The following is a 20,889-nucleotide window of genomic DNA, read 5'->3' on the forward strand; positions in this document are numbered from 1 at the left end:
TTACTTAACAGTCGGGGCGTACGCCCCCAATATTTGCATATACCAGCCCATGTTCCCAACATTATGAAAGGCATTAGACAAGGGCAGAACGTCTGGATCTGTGCACAGGTGAATCATCAGACTAGGTAAGCAAGCAAGAACAACAACAGCGAAAAATGGCAGATGTAGCAATAATAACTGACATCATCCATGATATCATGATATATTTAGTGATATTTGTAAATTATCTTTCTAAATGTTTTGTTAGCATGTTGCTAATGTACTGTTAAATGTGGTTAAAGTTACCATCGTTTCTTACTGTATTCACGGAGACAAGACTGTCGTTATTTTAATATATGTATAATTCATAAACACAACTTCATTCTTTATAAATCTCTCCAACAGTGTAGCATTAGCCGTTAGCCATGGAGCATAGCCTCAAATTCATTCAGAATCAATGTAAACATCAAAATAAACACTGTACTTACACGATTAGACATGCTGCATGACTAACACTGTATAAAGATCCATTTTGAGGGTTATATTAGCTGCTTGAACTTTTTTTTATGTTGTTTATTGCAAGCGCAAGCTCTTGGGGTGTGGAGCATGAGATTTAAAGGGCCACACACCCTGAATCGTCTCATTTCTAATTATGCCCCAAAATAGGCAGTTAAAAAATGAATTTAAAAAAATCTATGGTGTATTTTGAGCTGAAACTTCACAGACACATTCAGGGGACACCTTAGACTTATATTACATCTTTTTAAAAAAAGTTCTAGGGCAACATTTAACTTAAGATTAACTTTATTGTCCCCAAGGGGAAATTCTTTTCCATAGCACTGAACTTGTTTAACACACACAACATAAACAGACATAATGCAAACAAAAAAAGCAACAAGTCCTCCAACTCATACGACCAATCTGGTCGTCTGCACCTTTCCTCAAATACGACCCACTGGAACGTTTCCTAAAATAGTGCCCCTACAGGCAGCGAGAGATATGCCACACACATTCACCTCGATGCATTGAGGGGCTTCAACGATAGTCGAGGATAATACAGGTATGTGAACCTTGATAATATAACCTTTATAATAATTACCTTGATGAACAAAATAACGTTAGGGTGCTTTGTGTTGTTTCATCTTTGTTTGTGGTGATTTAGTTGCACTGGTAGGCTAACTTACTTGGGAATAACGTAATAAAAAACATGAAATATCCAAAAATAAATGTAAAAGTTAGACAGCATGAACATCATAAGTGACATTAAACTTTGTTTTTATTAAAATGCGTCGTCACAATAAATATTCGAAAGAGATCTATTATTGCTACTGGACAAATATTAATAACGTTAGGCCTGGAATTCTGTCGTGTTCAAGACTAAATTTATTCGTCGCGTTTGAAATCAACAAGGGACTTGATGTTTCCCATTATTTTAACATTTTTTAGGGTTAGATAATTTGAACCGATCACATCATCATTGTAAAGTTAGTATCTTGCAAAATTGATTATAAAGCGGAAACGTTGTGAATAAGTGACCATGTAAAGTGCCCGCACACAAAGGTTTAGTATACACTATTGTATTGCAGATCATATTTTCTAGAAATATCAAATTGTGGAGATCAGTAAATAAATAATGCTGCTGATAATTTATAATTATTATTAATAATAATAACACATTCACATTTTACATAAATCAGTTGTAATGTTGTTTTTAATATAATTATGGAATAATGCATAATAATAAATATATAATGAATAAATCTTTATTGTCATTGTTAAAAGAAACAACGAAAAAATGACCTGCCCCTTTGCCCCTTGGTGCTCAAAGTGCCCCTTTTGTCAAAGCAAAATTTCCTCTATTATGACCTTTTGTGAATGTCTAAATATTAGTAAAATGTATTAATAATAATTTAGCCGTAAATAAAATGACCCACATGATGACATTTTACCTGACGATGACGACCTCATCCGACCGGGACGATTCCCCATGCCGCACGCGCATTTTTAATTGCCAGGGGATATTTTCAACACTGCGGCAGCTGGTAAATGGTGTTTCATTCTCAGCGAAGTGATTTTGAAGTTTATTTACTTATTATTATTTTACAAGAACGATGTGATGTGAGAACATTCAGATATGTTGTTTATATTGCGTTGTGTAGTCTGTAGTGTAGAAGTAACGTTAGCGTGCTGTTTGAGGGAGAAAAGTTTACAGGCAGGCATCGAGGGGTCTGTTCTTTTTTTATGTTATTTGACTAAACTATTATTATATTACAATATATATATTTTTTTTAAACGTAGAGTGCCTTAAAAATAATTATCACAACACTGGTAAGACTTATTCAAATTTTCTCATTCTCTGAATTATCATTATAAAAATAAAAACAATTCAGAAATGAATTAAAATATAATTATATTTTAAATGTGACACACATTTTTTTTTTCCTACAATAGCAACATTGTTTACAACAGCAAGACCACTTTAGCCTGTAAACTCAATAATATCTCTCTGGAAATAAATGTAAAAATATCAATGTCAATATAAAATGAATAATATACCTGACCTGACATCAAAGTGCAGTGTGAAGGATATGTGACCCTAGTGACAATGATGTCATTAACATTTTTAGGGACATGTCCAACAGGAAACTTCTGTTATAAGTGCCTACAACCACTCATCCTCCACTTATAAGATTAATGCTACACTGTGATTTTTAGTGGGTGCCATCAGAATGAACACACACACACACACACACACACACACACATTTTAGTTTCTTTATTTATATTTTTGATGATTTCTCACTCTTACCCCTTACATGGCCACCATCATCCTATAATTAATGTTTTTTTTTTTTTTAATCAGATAATAAAACTATATTGTACTGTACGAAAAATGGGCCATGTCGATTTTACTATAAAGTTTTCTATTTCTATAGTTTTTACTATAACAGCTGTTCTTAATTATTCTGTAAAACAGAGAAGAAAAAGCCATCAGGTTGGGACAATTTAAGACAACTTTCTAATCCCAGAGTTATTATTAGGTGGAAAGAAAATATTTTTTTAACTTTTAAACTTTCCCATTCTGTTTCTTTTTCAAAACTGCATCACAGCATTTGCTGCTGTATCAATACACCGAATCAGCAAGGAATGCATCACAATATATTGCTGTATTGATATTTTGAGCAGCGCTAAAGCCTTGTTCCATGTGCCCCTTTTATACTTTGAGCACCTGCCCCTCCAAAGGTCTCTGCACGGCCCTGGTCGGAGGGGTAATTTGCGCTTTGCGTCATGTGTGTATACATTGCTTCCTGATATCACGTGCACAAACACAAATAACAGTTATTATGTCCGGTCGAACAATGTATGTATTAAATTCAGATTGGATTGTGTTGGTAATAGGCACTAACGTTACCTAACGCTAAAAGTAAGTTTCGTGCATTGAGCGCACTCTAACAGGTGCTTTAGAACGTCTTTCTGATCTGAATAGTAAGTTATGTGGAAAACACTTGCGAGGTCCGACGGTTAAGCAGAGCGGTTAAGATAAAGGGGCTTGAATAATTAATAATCAATATAACCTGACGAAAAGATATTTATTAAATGTTATCCACATTATATTTCATCTGCAACAGCATTATGAACTTTTATAACAATGCGTTTGGTCATTAACTTAAATGCATCATTATGCAAAGATGAGGAGAGTTCTCTGCATGAAAGACCCACGACTGGCAGATCAGCGTGCGACTACATTTCTCTCCGAAACGGTAGGAGAATAAATTTAATTCAATGTGGAGGATTTTAACTGTGACAAGATGATTGACAGGGTAGTTTAAACAGTTACAGTTTGCGTTAATAAGCGACAGAACGTCCGTTAAAGACGCAGTTATGACGAGGTAGTATGTCCCAAAGCTTGTCTACTCTTCTGCTACACACTCAAAAGTATGTACTTTTTCTTTACAAAAACAGTTAATGCTTTTAGAACGTAGTATAAGTAGGCGAATTGGGACGCAGCTTAGGAGTACGACCGGTCTAAGATGGCGGCCGCAAATCTCATCGCCCAGCGACCAATAGGGCGTCTACCTATATGATGTCTATGGTCCTGAAGGTAAGCGTTGCTGGTGGCGGCTGCAATCTTCAATGTGTTTGGACGGGGTAATTTGACACCCATGTATTTCAGTGTGGCTGAGGAGTATGGTAGACGCGTTGAGCGACTTTATTTCTGCGAACTTTGTGGCGTACACGCCATTGAGTGTGCGGGGTGGTGCGAGTCACTATCTGCAGGTATGTTATATTTCATGTTTGGGTTAATGTGACGGTAATTTTTATTTTTAATGTAACGTCTTATATTTTACTAGTGACACGGGGGCCAGGAGGTGTTGCAGCAGGCTTTGTGGGCGCCGTTGCACGTCGTAATTCTTCTTGTTGAGCAACACGATTTATGTCATCTCTTTGCTGCAATGAATGCCTGAACTGGAACGTTTTTCGGACGGATGAATGGTTTCTTTCTCTCTGTGTTGATTTCTTCGACCCTTCTTCTGCTGTATACTAGACCAGTGGTTCTCAAACCTGTCCTGGGGACCCCCCACCACTGCACATTTTGCATGTCTCCCTCATCTAACACACCCAATTCAACTCTTGCAGTCTCTACTAATTAGCTGATGACTTGAATCAGGTGTGTTAGATGAGGGTGACATGCAAAATGTGCAGTGGTGGGGGGTCCCCAGGACAGGTTTGAGAACCACTGTACTAGACGATGCCATCGCTGCTGCTTTGCAGGTAACACTAATTTACGTCATCACCTTGACGACCGGACCAATAGTTCGTTGCCGGTCATCGGCGGTGCATCCAGATTCGAGAGACTTGAACTTCAGTGATCTGCGGATTTAAACTGCGGTCACGCCATCTGCGCTTCGGAGAAACGCGGTCACACCATCTATGATTTAAAATGTATGGCGCGTCTACATGAGGTTGCGTGGTAGGTGTTTCGTGTCGGTAAAAATATTTTTAAAATTCATTAAAAAAATAAATAAAATCAAAATGTTTACTGCAAACTTCACATGATTCTTGTTCTACATCTCCCCAAGAACCACTGTGGTGATTTTCATGTTCTTTTACTGTTCTATTATTTAATAATTACATGCCAAATTTATGACATATATGGTTTACGTTGCTATACAGACACATCTTAAAAATTCATAAAAATATGAAATCAATTTGTTTTCTGCAAATTCCACCTGATTCTTGTTCTACATCTCCCCAAGAACCACTGTGGTGATTTTCATGTTCTTTTACTGTTTTATTATTTAATAATTACATGCCAAAGTTATGAGAAATATGGTTTACGTTGCTATACAGACACATTTTAAAAATTCATAAAAATATGAAATCAATTTGTTTTCTGCAAACGTCACATGATTCTTGTTCTACATCTTCCCAAGAACCACTGTGGTGATTTTCATGTTCTTTTACTGTTTTATTATTTAATAATTACATGCCAAATTTATGACATATATGGTTTACGTTGCTATACAGACACATCTTAAAAATTCATAAAAATATGAAATCAATTTTCTTTTCTGCAAATTCCACCTGATTCTTGTTCTACATCTCCCCAAGAACCACTGTGGTGATTTTCATGTTCTTTTACTGTTTTATTATTTAATAATTACATGCCAAATGTATGACATATATGGTTTACGTTGCTATACAGACACATTTTAAAAATTCATAAAAATATGAAATCAATTTGTTTTCTACAAACTTCACATGATTCTTGTTCTACATCTCCCCAAGAACCACTGTGGTGATTTTCATGTTCTTTTACTGTTTTATTATTTAATAATTACATGCCAAAGTTATGACAAATATGGTTTACATTGCTATACAGACACATCTTAAAAATTAATAAAAATATGAAATCAATTTGTTTTCTGCAAACTCCACCTGATTCTTGTTCTACATCTCCCCAAGAACCACTGTGGTGATTTTCATGTTCTTTTACTGTTTTATTATTTAATAATTACATGCCAAAGTTATGACAAATATGGTTTACGTTGCTATACAGACACATTTTAAAAATTCATAAAAATATGAAATCAATTTGTTTTCTGCAAACTCCACCTGATTCTTGTTCTACATCTCCGCAAGAACCACTGTGGTGATTTTCATGTTCTTACAAAGGAGATTTAAAGGCTCAGTGATCTTCTGTGCTGTTCTCTAATGTTTTAAAGTTACTACTGAGGTAGTTTTGACACTGTGAAATATTTTATTACATTATTATTGTTTTATAAAAACATTATTTGTTGTATTTTGGCACTCCTGTAATCCAGTGTTGGCACTGGTAAATCTTTATTCAGCAACGTTTACACTTTACAGAAAGTAATTTTTATATCAGATTGCATAGGCTTAGTTGCATTTTACTGTACAGTTATGTTTTCTGGAGGAGTACAGGGATTTTTATTTACTGTGAAATTGAAGAGGTTTACTTTTAATTTTATATCAAGTTACGCATCGTAAAGTTTCATTTTTTTCTCCCTTGAAATAAATATGTTAATGTATCCTTTAAATCTCCTTTGTAAAGCTTTACGGGGCATAAATAGTTCTCACTTTAGATGAGCTCACAAAAATAGTTAACTGAACACTTCTAAATGTTTAATAACTACCTGAATTAATCATGAATTACAGTTAGAAAATATGTGTTAATAAAGCATTTATTAACACACTGAGTAACTATTACTATATATGCATAAATGTAAGATGCATAAATGTAAATGTAAGATGCATAAATGTACATTTAAATTGTTTATTAATCATTTACTTACACTTTATAAATGATCTTATGAATCACTGACAATTCCTAAATAACTGGTTTGTGTATAATGTAATACGTCAGAAGTGATAAATTGATCATTCATAAAGTATGAAAATACAATTATTAAACTCATTATAGATATGATTATAAAACAAGAACAAAGCATTTATAGTGTATTTGAAAAAACTGCTTACTAATGTTCATTAATGCTTTATAAATTATGAATTAACTATTTACTAACTCTTAATGCTTCATAGTGTGAGTTATTCTCAAGTGTTACCATATATATATATATATATATATATATATATATATATATAAATTCCTCTATACATTTTTGGGGTGACAGTACAATATGTTTTGTTGACTTGAAAGGGGTCATAATGAAGTATCTTTTCCATACAGATGTCAGAGATCATGTCTGTATGGCGAGGTAGTACTATACAAAGAAAAAGTTAAACAACATGAAAATCACCACAGTGATTCTTGGGGAGATGTAGAACAAGAATCATGTGAAGTTTGCAGAAAACAAATTTATTTCATATTTTTTTAATTTTTAAAATGTGTCTGTATAGCAACATAAACCATATTTGTCATATATTTGGCATGTAATTATTAAATAATAAAACAGTAAAAGAACATGAAAATCACCACAGTGGTTCTTGGGGAGATGTAAAACAAGAATAAGGTGGAGTTTGCAGAAAACAAATTGATTTCATATTTTTATTAATTTTTAAAATGTCTGTATAGCAACATAAACCATATTTGTCATAACTTTGGCATGTAATTATTAAATAATAAAACAGTAAAAGAACATGAAAATCACCACAGTGGTTCTTGGGGAGATGTAGAACAAGAATCATGTGAAGTTTGCAGAAAACAAATTGATTTCATATTTTTATTAATTTTTAAATGTGTCTGTATAGCAAACCATATTTGTCATATCTTTGACATGTAATTATTAAATAATATAACATAAAAAGAACATGAAAATCACCACAGTGGTTCTTGGGGAGATGTAGAACAAGAATCAGGTGGAATTTGCAGAAAACAAATTGATTTCATATTTTTATGAATTTTTAAAATGTGTCTGTATAGCAACGTAAACCATATATGTCATAAATTTGGCATGTAATTATTAAATAATAAAACAGTAAAAGAACATGAAAATCACCACAGTGGTTCTTGGGGAGATGTAGAACAAGAATCAGGTGGAGTTTGCAGAAAACAAATTGATTTCATATTTTTATTAATTTTTAAATGTGTCTGTATAGCAAACCATATTTGTCATATCTTTGACATGTAATTATTAAATAATAAAACAGTAAAAGAACATGAAAATCATCAGAGTGGTTCTTGGGGAGATGTAAAACAAGAATCAGGTGGAATTTGCAGAAAACAAATTGATTTCACATTTTTATTAATTTTTTAAATGTGTCTGTATAGCAACGTAAACCATATTTGTCATAACTTTGGCATGTAATTATTAAATAATAAAACAGTAAAAGAACATGAAAATCACCACAGTGGTTCTTGGGGAGATGTAGAACAAGAATCAGGTGGAGTTTGCAGAAAACAAATTGATTTCATATTTTTATTAATTTTTAAATGTGTCTGTATAGCAAACCATATTTGTCATATCTTTGACATGTAATTATTAAATAATAAAACAGTAAAAGAACATGAAAATCATCAGAGTGGTTCTTGGGGAGATGTAAAACAAGAATCAGGTGGAGTTTGCAGAAAACAAATTGATTTCACATTTTTATTAATTTTTTAAATGTGTCTGTATAGCAACGTAAACCATATTTGTCATAACTTTGACATGTAATTATTAAATAATAAAACAGTAAAAGAACATGGAAATCACCACAGTGGTTCTTGGGGAGATGTAGAACAAGAATCAGGTGGAGTTTGCAGAAAACAAATTGATTTCATATTTTTATTAATTTGTAAATGTGTCTGTATAGCAAACCATATTTGTCATATATTTGACATGTAATTATTAAATAATAAAACAGTAAAAGAACATGAAAATCATCAGAGTGGTTCTTGGGGAGATGTAAAAGAAGAATCAGGTGGAGTTTGCAGAAAACAAAGTGATTTCATATTTTTATTAATTTTTTAAATGTGTCTGTATAGCAACGTAAACCATATTTGTCATAACTTTGGCATGTAATTATTAAATAATAAAACAGTAAAAGAACATGAAAATCACAACAGTGATTCTTGTGGAGATGTAGAAGAAGAATCAGGTGGAGTGTGCAGAAAACAAATTGATTTCATATTTTTATGAATTTTTAAAATGTCTGTATAGCAACATAAACCGTATTTGTCATAACTTTGGCATGTAATTATTAAATAATAAAACAGTAAAAGAACATGAAAATCACCACAGTGGTTCTTGGGGAGATGTAAAACAAGAATCAGGTGGAGTTTGCAGAAAACAAATTTATTTCATATTTTTATGAATATTTTAAATGTCTGTATAGCAACGTAAACCATATATGTCATAAATTTGGCATGTAATTATTAAATAATAAAACAGTAAAAGAACATGAAAATCACCACAGTGGTTCTTGGGAAGATGTAGAACAAGAATCATGTGACGTTTGCAGAAAACAAATTGATTTCATATTTTTATGAATTTTTAAAATGTGTCTATATAGCAACGTAAACCATATTTCTCATAACTTTGGCATGTAATTATTAAATAATAAAACAGTAAAAGAACATGAAAATCACCACAGTGGTTCTTGGGGAGATGTAGAACAAGAATCAGGTGGAATTTGCAGAAAACAAATTGATTTCATATTTTTATGAATTTTTAAGATGTGTCTGTATAGCAACGTAAACCATATATGTCATAAATTTGGCATGTAATTATTAAATAATAAAACAGTAAAAGAACATGAAAATCACCACAGTGGTTCTTGGGGAGATGTAGAACAAGAATCATGTGACGTTTGCAGAAAACAAATTGATTTCATATTTTTATGAATTTTTAAAATGTGTCTGTATAGCAACGTAAACCATATTTCTCATAACTTTGGCATGTAATTATTAAATAAAAAAACAGTAAAAGAACATGAAAATCACCACAGTGGTTCTTGGGGAGATGTAGAACAAGAATCAGGTGGAGTTTGCAGAAAACAAATTGATTTCATATTTTTATGAATTTTTAAAATGTCTGTATAGCAACATAAACCATATTTGTCATAACTTTGGCATGTAATTATTAAATAATAAAACAGTAAAAGAACATGAAAATCACCACAGTGGTTCTTGGGGAGATGTAGAACAAGAATCAGGTGGAGTTTGCAGAAAACAAATTGATTTCATATTTTTATGAATTTTTAAAATGTCTATAGCAACATAATCCGTATTTGTCATAACTTTGGCATGTAATTATTAAATAATAAAACAGTAAAAGAACATGAAAATCACCACAGTGGTTCTTGGGGAGATGTAGAACAAGAATCAGGTGGAGTTTGCAGAAAACAAATTGATTTCATATTTTTATTAATTTTTAAATGTGTCTGTATAGCAAACCATATTTGTCATATCTTTGACATGTAATTATTAAATAATAAAACAGTAAAAGAACATGAAAATCATCACAGTGGTTCTTGGGGAGATGTAGAACAAGAATCATGTGAAGTTTGTAGAAAACAAATTGATTTCATATTTTTATGAATATTTTAAATGTCTGTATAGCAACGTAAACCATATATGTCATAAATTTGGCATGTAATTATTAAATAATAAAACAGTAAAAGAACATGAAAATCACCACAGTGGTTCTTGGGAAGATGTAGAACAAGAATCATGTGACGTTTGCAGAAAACAAATTGATTTCATATTTTTATGAATTTTTAAAATGTGTCTATATAGCAACGTAAACCATATTTCTCATAACTTTGGCATGTAATTATTAAATAATAAAACAGTAAAAGAACATGAAAATCACCACAGTGGTTCTTGGGGAGATGTAGAACAAGAATCAGGTGGAATTTGCAGAAAACAAATTGATTTCATATTTTTATGAATTTTTAAGATGTGTCTGTATAGCAACGTAAACCATATATGTCATAAATTTGGCATGTAATTATTAAATAATAAAACAGTAATAGAACATGAAAATCACCACAGTGGTTCTTGGGAAGTAGAACTAGAATCTTGTGGAGTTTGCAGAAAACAATTTGATTTCATATTTTTATGAATTTTTAAAATGTGTCTATATAGCAACGTAAACCATATTTCTCATAACTTTGGCATGTAATTATTAAATAATAAAACAGTAAAAGAACATGAAAATCACCACAGTGGTTCTTGGGGAGATGTAGAACAAGAATCAGGTGGAATTTGCAGAAAACAAATTGATTTCATATTTTTATGAATTTTTAATATGTGTCTGTATAGCAACGTAAACCATATATGTCATAAATTTGACATGTAATTATTAAATAATAAAACAGTAAAAGAACATGAAAATCATCACAGTGGTTCTTGGGGAGATGTAGAACAAGAATCATGTGAAGTTTGTAGAAAACAAATTGATTTCATATTTTTATGAATATTTTAAATGTCTGTATAGCAACGTAAACCATATATGTCATAAATTTGGCATGTAATTATTAAATAATAAAACAGTAAAAGAACATGAAAATCACCACAGTGGTTCTTGGGAAGATGTAGAACAAGAATCATGTGACGTTTGCAGAAAACAAATTGATTTCATATTTTTATGAATTTTTAAAATGTGTCTATATAGCAACGTAAACCATATTTCTCATAACTTTGGCATGTAATTATTAAATAATAAAACAGTAAAAGAACATGAAAATCACCACAGTGGTTCTTGGGGAGATGTAGAACAAGAATCAGGTGGAATTTGCAGAAAACAAATTGATTTCATATTTTTATGAATTTTTAAGATGTGTCTGTATAGCAACGTAAACCATATATGTCATAAATTTGGCATGTAATTATTAAATAATAAAACAGTAAAAGAACATGAAAATCACCACAGTGGTTCTTGGGGAGATGTAGAACAAGAATCATGTGAAGTTTGCAGAAAACAAATTGATTTCATATTTTTATGAATATTTTAAATGTCTGTATAGCAACGTAAACCATATTTGTCATAAATTTGGCATGTAATTATTAAATAATAGAACAGTAAAAGAACATGAAAATCACCACAGTGGTTCTTGGGAAGATGTAGAACAAGAATCATGTGACGTTTGCAGAAAACAAATTGATTTCATATTTTTATGAATTTTTAAAATGTGTCTGTATAGCAACGTAAACCATATATGTCATAAATTTGGCATGTAATTATTAAATAATAAAACAGTAAAAGAACATGAAAATCACCACAGTGGTTCTTGGGAAAATGTAGAACAAGAATCATGTGAAGTTTGCAGAAAACATTTTGATTTTATTTATTTTTTTAATGAATTTTAAAAATATTTTTACCGACACGAAACACCTACCACGCAACCTCATGTAGACACGCCATACATTTTAAAGCATAGATGGTGTGACCGCGTTTCTCCGAAGCGCAGATGGCGTGACCGCAGTGGATTTAAAGGGGGTAGTTACGGGCGAAACGCTCTGTTTGTCACTACATTGTATATCTTTGTATATGCTGTTATTTTGTTTGGTTTTATTGTATTTCTGTTTGTAAACAAGTGTTTTGTGTTTTATGTTTTATTTGATGTAACGTTATATGTAACTTTATGGGACGATCTTGTGCTCTTAATAATCAATGAACATCAGCTAGGATGTTCACTATTGATTTGTGACATTGATCCCTCTGACAGCATGAGAAGTGTTTTTGGCCAAATCATAATGTGAAAAGTGTTTGTGTATATGTGTGCGCTTGTGTCTCATCCTGCTTTCTTTTCCCTTCAGAATTGGGGTACCAGTATTAGCCGGTGTCCTTTGTGTGTGGTGGTGGTTCGGCTGTTGGCCTGCAGTGTTCACAACGGGTGTTGTTGGTGCTGTGTTGTGAGAGCACGAGTGGTTGCTGTGTTTATCCGATAGGCAAGATGAATTCCCCAGTTCTGGAGTGGTAACCTCATGTTTGTATCGATGTGCAAGAAGTTTTATGAGTGATTGTGCTCTTTTTAACTTTTATACATTAAAGAGACTGGTCTTGTATTTCCTTGATGTTTATTAAATAAAATTGGTGAAATATACATTGTTGTCTGATACCTGTCCAGCCACTGCTTATCTGTGAGTGTGTGGTACTTTGTGTACCTATGGGTCCCCGGCCCATTTCCGGGGTGGCGTAGTCGAGTTGTTGCCATATTTGGCTTAATTGTGTAAAGCCTTTAATAGCTGTATGCCACATACAATCACCTTTGTTGTCTGTCCTCTAGCCTTGAATGTTTTTTCTGTTCTGTTTGTTCTGCACCTGTATGTTGGAATCACAGAGAAAAAAAACACAATGTACTCTATACATACATACATATACACATATATATATACATACATATATACACACACATATATATATATATATATATACATATGTGTGTAATACATATATGTGTGTGTGTATATGTGTGTTGTGTGTGTTGTACACACACGCACGTATAGAGTACATTGTGTTTTTTTTTTTTTTTTCTCTCTGATTCCAACATACAGGTGCAGAACAAACATTCAAGGCTAGAGGACAGACAACAAAGGTGATTGTTTTTTTTTATCCACTTGTAATGGATAAATTGTCCACTTTGGTGGCTGAACAGAAAAAAGGCTTGACGCTCACTGTCCAAAAGATTCCATTGTCCACAGCATAATTTTCCGAAACTGAAGTATTATTTATTACAAAAAAGCAACTGTATGCAAAATCAAAAAATCAAAATCTCAAATAACTAAAGGATTGAAAAGATAACAAGCAGATTGAATAAGTCTATTTCGCATGGTGTCAGGCCGTGAGGTCAAAGACTGTCACTTCCGGTTCTGGCCACGCCCTCAGGTGAAGTCACAGGAACTTTATTTCCAGAGGCCTTACATCTCCAACTTCAACCCCTAGATGGTGTCAACTCAAATAACAGCTCACATAAGATATAAACATAATACTTAAATTAATCCCATTTTAGCTCCTACATATCCGGCCCCTAAATGGTTTAATCATAACATTAAACATTTATATACATTTACAAAAGGAGCTATAAATAATCTAAGTAATCAAATAAAAAAAAAAGAAAAGAAATATATATACTTTCCTTTTTTCTGATCTCTAGTTATCATCTTCTTCCAATAGCAAGCACAGTTTTGTGATGGGTCACTCCATAATACTTGTCTTTGTCTGTAGTTTGACTGACCGGACCATTCCATCTGAATCAGGTTTTGTTTCTAGAATTCTTGCAAGTGGCCATGAAGATCGGGGAGAGGTAGGGTCAACCACCAACACAATATCTCCAACATTGAGATTGGTTTTTGCTTTGGACCACTTCTGTCTCTCTTGCATTAGTGTTAAATACTCTTGTGTCCACCTCCTCCAGAACAAGTCTGCCAAGTATTGCACTTGTTTCCACCGTCGCCTGGTGTAGGAGTCAGATTTGGAAAACTCACCGGGAGGTAGAACAGGTTGTGAGTTTTGCAAGAGAATGTGGTTAGGTGTAAGAGCCTCCAGGTCAAAAGGGTCAGAGGATGCAGTGGTGATTGGACGGTTGTTGAGAATTGCCTCAACTTCACAAAACAATGTCTGAAGACCTTCATCGTCAACAACTTGTTGGTGTAAGAGAGAATTTAAGATCCATCTTGCAGACCTGATTAGTCTCTCCCACACGCCTCCATGGTGAGACGCCCCTGGTGGGTTGAAACTCCAATCGATTCCCCTTTGGAGCATGGCACTTTGAATCTTACTGCCATTCAGATTGATGAAAGCTTTTTTGAGCTCTCTGTATGCACCTACGAGATTGGTGCCATTGTCAGGCCAGACACGTTTTACCTGACCCCTCCTACATATGAATCTTCTTAACGCATGGATACAGGAGTCAGTGTCCAGAGAGCTGGCCATTTCAAGATGAACGGCTCTGCATGACATACATGTAAAGAGTACGCCATATCTTTTGACAAAACTTCTTCCTCTTTTTGTTTCTATTGGGCCAAAATAGTCCATTCCCACATTTGTGAATGGTGGGAGATCTGGTTGAGTTCTTTCTTTTGGCAAATTAGCCATCTTTTGTTCCTCAGTTTTGCCTTTCAAGCGTCTGCATGTCACGCACTTTGAAATTATTTTTCTTGCTGCAGCGTTGCCACTAATGATCCAATATTTCTTACGCAACTGGGCAAGAATATAATTTCTTCCACAATGTCCATACCTTTCATGAATGTGGCGAAGTAACAGATAGGAGGTGTGAGATTGTTTTGGAAGAATAATGGGATGCTTCATGCTTTCTGACATAGATGCCCTTGATAGTCGTCCTCCTACTCTCAGTAATCCATCTTTTATCACTGGGTCTAGTTTGTAGAGGGTACTCCTTTTTTTAACATTGTGTGGAGTAATTTTTAGCTTTTCAAATTCATTTGGGAAAGCTTGTCTTTGGGTATAGGATACAACTGCTTTCTCTGCTCTTCCAAGATCATTCATAGATAAGAACTGACCACTAAGTGTTGATCTGAAGATATGTAGCTGGGAAGCCAGTTTTCGATGGCTAGAACGTGTGCTGACGTCAGTGGAAAGTTCATTTCTTTTAGCAGCGAGAGCTAACAGGTTGTCTCCAAGTTTTTGGTACCAAGCAACAGCTTTAAGCAATCTGGTCCAATCTGAGAAGTAAGAAAGTAGTTTTTGAGTAGGACTCTGTTCGTTTTGAGTAACCACGTTACACACAATGGTAAAACCTTTAACCTCTGGGTCATCCTGTCTTAGGGACTCTTGTTTATACCCTTCAGGTGGCCAACTGAGTTCTGGTTGCCAGAGGAATTCGGGGCCGCAAATCCATCTTTAACGTTCCAGAAACACTGGTACACTGAGCCCTCTGGATGCATCATCTGCTGGATTGTCCTTACTGGACACATACCTCCATTGCTGGGTGCTGGTATTTTCTCTTATGAATGATACTCTATTGGCAACATAAGTGTGGAATCTTACACGGTCATTGGCTATGTATTTTAACACTGCCTGACTATCTGTCCAGAACAGTGAATTTTTCAATGGGAGCTGCACTTCAGACTGGAGCATTTTGTCTACCTTGACAGACAATACAGCAGCTGCCAACTCAAGTCGTGGTATCGTCAACTGCTTTAAAGGGGCAACTCTTGCCTTTCCAATCATGAAAGATACATGAATGTTACCTTGCTCATTGGTCATTCTAATGTAGCTTACGGTTCCGTATCCATGTTTGCTGGCGTCAGCAAAATGATGCAACTGAAAGGACTGTGGCTCACCAAATCCATTGGGTTTCTTACAGCGTGGTACACTGAAGGCTGCCAATTTGGGGAGGTCATGAATCCAACTTAGCCATTGTCTAGACTGAGACGTAAATATTGGCTTATCCCATCCATAACCTTCTTTGCACAATTGCTGTAAAAATTGTTTGGCTGGAAGAGTTAGGGGTGCCAAAATTCCAAGAGGATCAAAGACTGAGCTCACCATGGAGAGAATACCTCTACGGGTATGGGGCTTTTCATTGAGTGTGATGGTAAATCTAAAGGTGTCATCTTCTACGTTCCATTGGAGTCCCAAGGCATGGTCAACTGGTAACTTGTCTTTATCTAAATCCAAGGACCTAATGTTCTTTCCTCTTTGCTCCTCCTCAATGGCAGACAAGACGGTTCTATTATTACTCACCCATTTGGTGAGATGAAATCCTCCCAAGCTGCACAAATCCACCAAATCTGATCTCAGTTGCATTGCTTCTGATGCTGTGGGCAGAGACACTAGGCAATCATCAACATAAAAATGATACATTACTGTGTTGGTTACTTGTGGTCTAAAATGACTATTGTCTTCTGCAGTTCTTCGCAAGGCAAAGCTAGCACAGCTTGGAGAAGAGACCGCTCCAAAAAGGTGCACTAACATGCGATGATCTATTGGACTTTGCTCAGTGTCCCCTTCTGGCCACCACAAGAAGCGTAGAAAGTTCACATTTGATTTTGAGACTCTTACCTGATGGAACATAGATTTTATGTCCGCCATCATTGCAATGGGCTCTTGACAAAACCTAAGCAGAGCTCCAACCAGTGAGTTGGTAAGATCAGGCCCTTGCAACAGTTCCGTGTTCAAGGACACGCCTTGATATGTTGCACCACAGTCAAACACAACTCTCAGTGTATTCTTTTTGGGGTGGTAGACTGCTTGATGTGGAATAGACCAGGTTCTTCCTTCCACTTGATCTACCTCGTCCTGTGGGACCACTTCAGCATATCCTTTATCAATCATGTCACTGAGAAAGAATGTGTATTCATTTTGGAATGAATCATTTCTCTTGAACTTCCTTTTAAGACTCAGAAGACGTTGCATGGCCATGTGACGGTTGTTGGGCATTAGCACATCATCTTTCCTAAAAGGTAAGTTGAGTGTGTAGTGTCCATCCCTTAGCGATATTGACTTATTTGCAATTTTAAGAAACCTTTTATCATCAAATGACATTTCCCGTTTTTCATCTGAGGCTTTTTCATTGAAGTCCTGATTGTACTGACTAATCAGCAGCTTTTCCAAATTTGCTACAGAGATTCTATTTATGGTAGCAGATGGACAGTTGCGGCTTGCACTGGAATCCCCTCCTCTTAAGGGTCCATTAACTACCCATCCTACCAAGGTCTTGACTGCATATGGGCCCTCACCTTGACTATTTATGATCTCCCATGGTTCTATGATTTTTGAGGCATTGGTTCCTATTAGTAGCTCAATGTTGCCATCAATCTCAGGGATATCAACCTTTTGCAGGTAAGGCCATCTAGCAAGATCCTTTTTTGTGGGTATATTTTCCATGGTGACTGGCATCTCCTTTTGTGTGAAAACATCAGGCAACTGAATGAAATTGTTTTGGTCTAGTCCAGAAATCTCTAATCCTGTGATTACATGAGTCAGCATGGACTTCTCATGACTCAATGTCTTTAACAGGATGCTAGTTCTTTTACCTTTGACGTTCAACTGTGACATCAGACGTTCGGTACAAAAGGTAGCAGAACTTCCAGGATCAATGAAAGCATAGACTGAAATAATCTTGTCACCCTTAACGGCTTTGACTCTTACCGGAATCACTGAAAGGACATTATCCTGTATACCGGCCCCAATATGCCCACCAGCTGGCTGCGTAACAGCAGAAGAGTTCACAGTTTCTTTTGTGTCAATTTTCTTTTCTTGCTTTACCTTTTGTTCTGTTTGCTCAATGTGAAGGACACTTGGGTGCTGTTTAGAACATGATGTACAGGTGAGTCTCTTCCTACAGTATTTGCTGAGGTGGCCTTGATGTAAGCAACCAAAACAGATTCCCTTTCCTTTGAGGAAGTCTATTTTATCCCTGTGTTTCTTTTTCTTGAATAGCTTACACTGCTCCAATGTGTGTTCGCTGCTGCTACACAAATGGCATAAGACTCTCATATGGTTGTCGTTAGAGGACTGCTGAGTGGACTGGCAAGTGGGAGTGGAGACACTAGTTGCAAAGGTACTTCCACCAGACTTGGGCTTGACTTTAGTGGGAAACTTGTCTTTAGCTCTGCTTGTGGGCTTATCTTGAATATCCCCAAACACTGGGTCTGAAGCCACTTTTACTTGCTTCTCAACGAATAGGACAAGATTTTTAAATTGAGGCCTAATGTTATGGTTTTCTTGAAATTCCCACATGTATGATCTCCAGCTTTCCCTCAGCTTGTAAGGAAGTTTCATGACCATGACTTTCATGTTGGCTGATAAGTTAATTTCATGTGCGTAATTCATGTCCTCCATTGCATTACAACAACTCCTCAAGAATATTGCGTAGGCTTGCAGTGATTTAAAATCCTCAGGTCTAATCACAGGCCATTCTAATGCTTTCTTCATATAGGCAGAACACATCTCCGAAGTGTTTCTGTAGCAAATCTCTTGCCCTTTCATAACCTTTATCTGGGGTCATATGAAGACAGCTCCTTACCAGATCTCTGGGAAAGCCACTGGTATATTGATCAAGAAAGTACAGCCGGTCAGCACTGTTAACAGTTTTTTGCTCAATACCATACTCAAAAGCTCTTATGAATGGCCTGTATTTCAAAATATCACCATCGAAGATTGGGATCTCTCTCTGAGGAAGACTTGAAAGCTGATGCTGCTTCACTAGAAGGGATGTTATGTCATTTTGGCGTTGAAGGATGTTTGCTAAACTATTCAAATGTACACCAGAACTCGTACTTGCCTCACTGCTCTCTGAAGACTGCTCGGACACATTAGATGTATTGGGTGAGTTTGTCTGTGCATGGAGGCTAACTGGACCAGGTGCTTGAACCTCTTCGCTTTTCTTCCTGACTGCATTGTGGCCTTTTGGCTGCTGCGGGATAGGATTGGGTTGAACATGCTTGGGTCGAACACTTGGGGTTTGAACAATAGAAAAGGCTTTAGAGGCCTTATCCAAAGAAAGGAATTCACACTCTGAAGCATAACTCTTTGATGACAAGTCAGCAAGATAGGCATTTGCATTCCTGTCAATTTGACCTTCACTTGGCCCGATCACATCGTGAGGCTTAGCTGTTAAGTCTGTTGCTGCGGAGGCACCGTGATATTTACCAGCGGACATCAAAACTGCGAGTTTGGCTGATGAAGCTTCTAGCTGTGCTTTCAGCTCCAGAACTTCACGTTTCTTCTTTAGTGTTTGCCTCTCCTTGTTTAGTGCTTCCTCTCTATCCTCCAAGTCATGTTTTTCTCTTAGTGCAGTCACCTTTGCTAAAATAGCCGCTCTTTCTGCTTCCACCTGTAGACTTGCAGATGCAACTGAGAATGCTTTTGATCTGGATTCACGACTGGAAACTTGAGAAATGCTGTCCTTTGGGGCAATTTCAATCTCCTGAGGTTCCACAGCCTTAGATACTCCAGACAGCCATTCAGAAACAGAAGAGAGAAAAGCATTAATGTCTGCCATTTTAGGTTCAAACCATTCAGTTTCATCTTGCCTTGCTTCCTCTTCTGACAACAATTCTTGATATGTTTCATGTAGAGATTTAAAATCATCCAATAGACACACATATTTATTCAAATTTTCTTTCACTTCTTGCACACACGAAGCATCTCCCATAAGCTCAAGCATTATGTTTTTTCTTTTAGTTAAGTGGGCAAGCTTTCCTTTTCTAGCATTTCGTAGCTTAGACACATGACCATTAACCTCTAGATCCATAACAGTGCTTGAGAGGTCACCCTTGACTTTCTCTTCATCAAACTTATTAGCTGTATCTTCCATACTTGCTACTTGCTTGGTAATTCAGCACATGGAATCAATATGCATGGACTTGTAATGTTGCCTGGCAGGCTGATATAAAATCATCCAATAATCCACTTTTCCTATAGTAGACTTCTAACAGTTTGCATGGCTTCAAAGTCCTTTACAGATTTCCATAACATCTGAAATTCTGTTCCGTTTCATTTTCTATCATTTCAAGGACTTGACTCAAAAAATGCATAAAGCTGTACATACCATGCGGCCCAAACAAACAGTCCATGCCATGTGCTCATCGATATCCATGCACTTCACTTCTTCAGATACAAGCACATTTTGCTCTTCAGCTTGTAGGAAGGAGTCTTTGACTTTTGTAATGGATAAATTGTCCACTTTGGTGGCTGAACAGAAAAAAGGCTTGACGCTCACTGTCCAAAAGATTCCATTGTCCACAGCATAATTTTCGGGAACTGAAGTATTATTTATTACAAAAAAGCAACTGTATGCAAAATCAAAATCTCAAATAACTAAAGGATTGAAAAGATAACAAGCAGATTGAATAAGTCTATTTCGCATGGTGTCAGGCCGTGAGGTCAAAGACTGTCACTTCCGGTTCTGGCCACGCCCTCAGGTGAAGTCACAGGAACTTTATTTCCAGAGGCCTTACATCTCCAACTTCAACCCCTAGATGGTGTCAACTCAAATAACAGCTCACATAAGATATTTAATAAACATAATACTT

At 35.5% G+C, this 20,889-nt stretch overlaps 1 pseudogene; it reads left to right on the forward strand.

Moving 5' to 3' along the window:
- Window positions 1-20,889, forward strand: part of LOC137006055 (zinc finger protein 721-like) — a 970,851-nt pseudogene that overhangs the window by 681,345 nt on the left and 268,617 nt on the right.

The sequence above is a fragment of the Chanodichthys erythropterus genome, chromosome 3, assembly GCF_024489055.1.
Source record: "Chanodichthys erythropterus isolate Z2021 chromosome 3, ASM2448905v1, whole genome shotgun sequence".
NCBI classification, from domain to species: Eukaryota; Metazoa; Chordata; class Actinopteri; order Cypriniformes; family Xenocyprididae; genus Chanodichthys; species Chanodichthys erythropterus.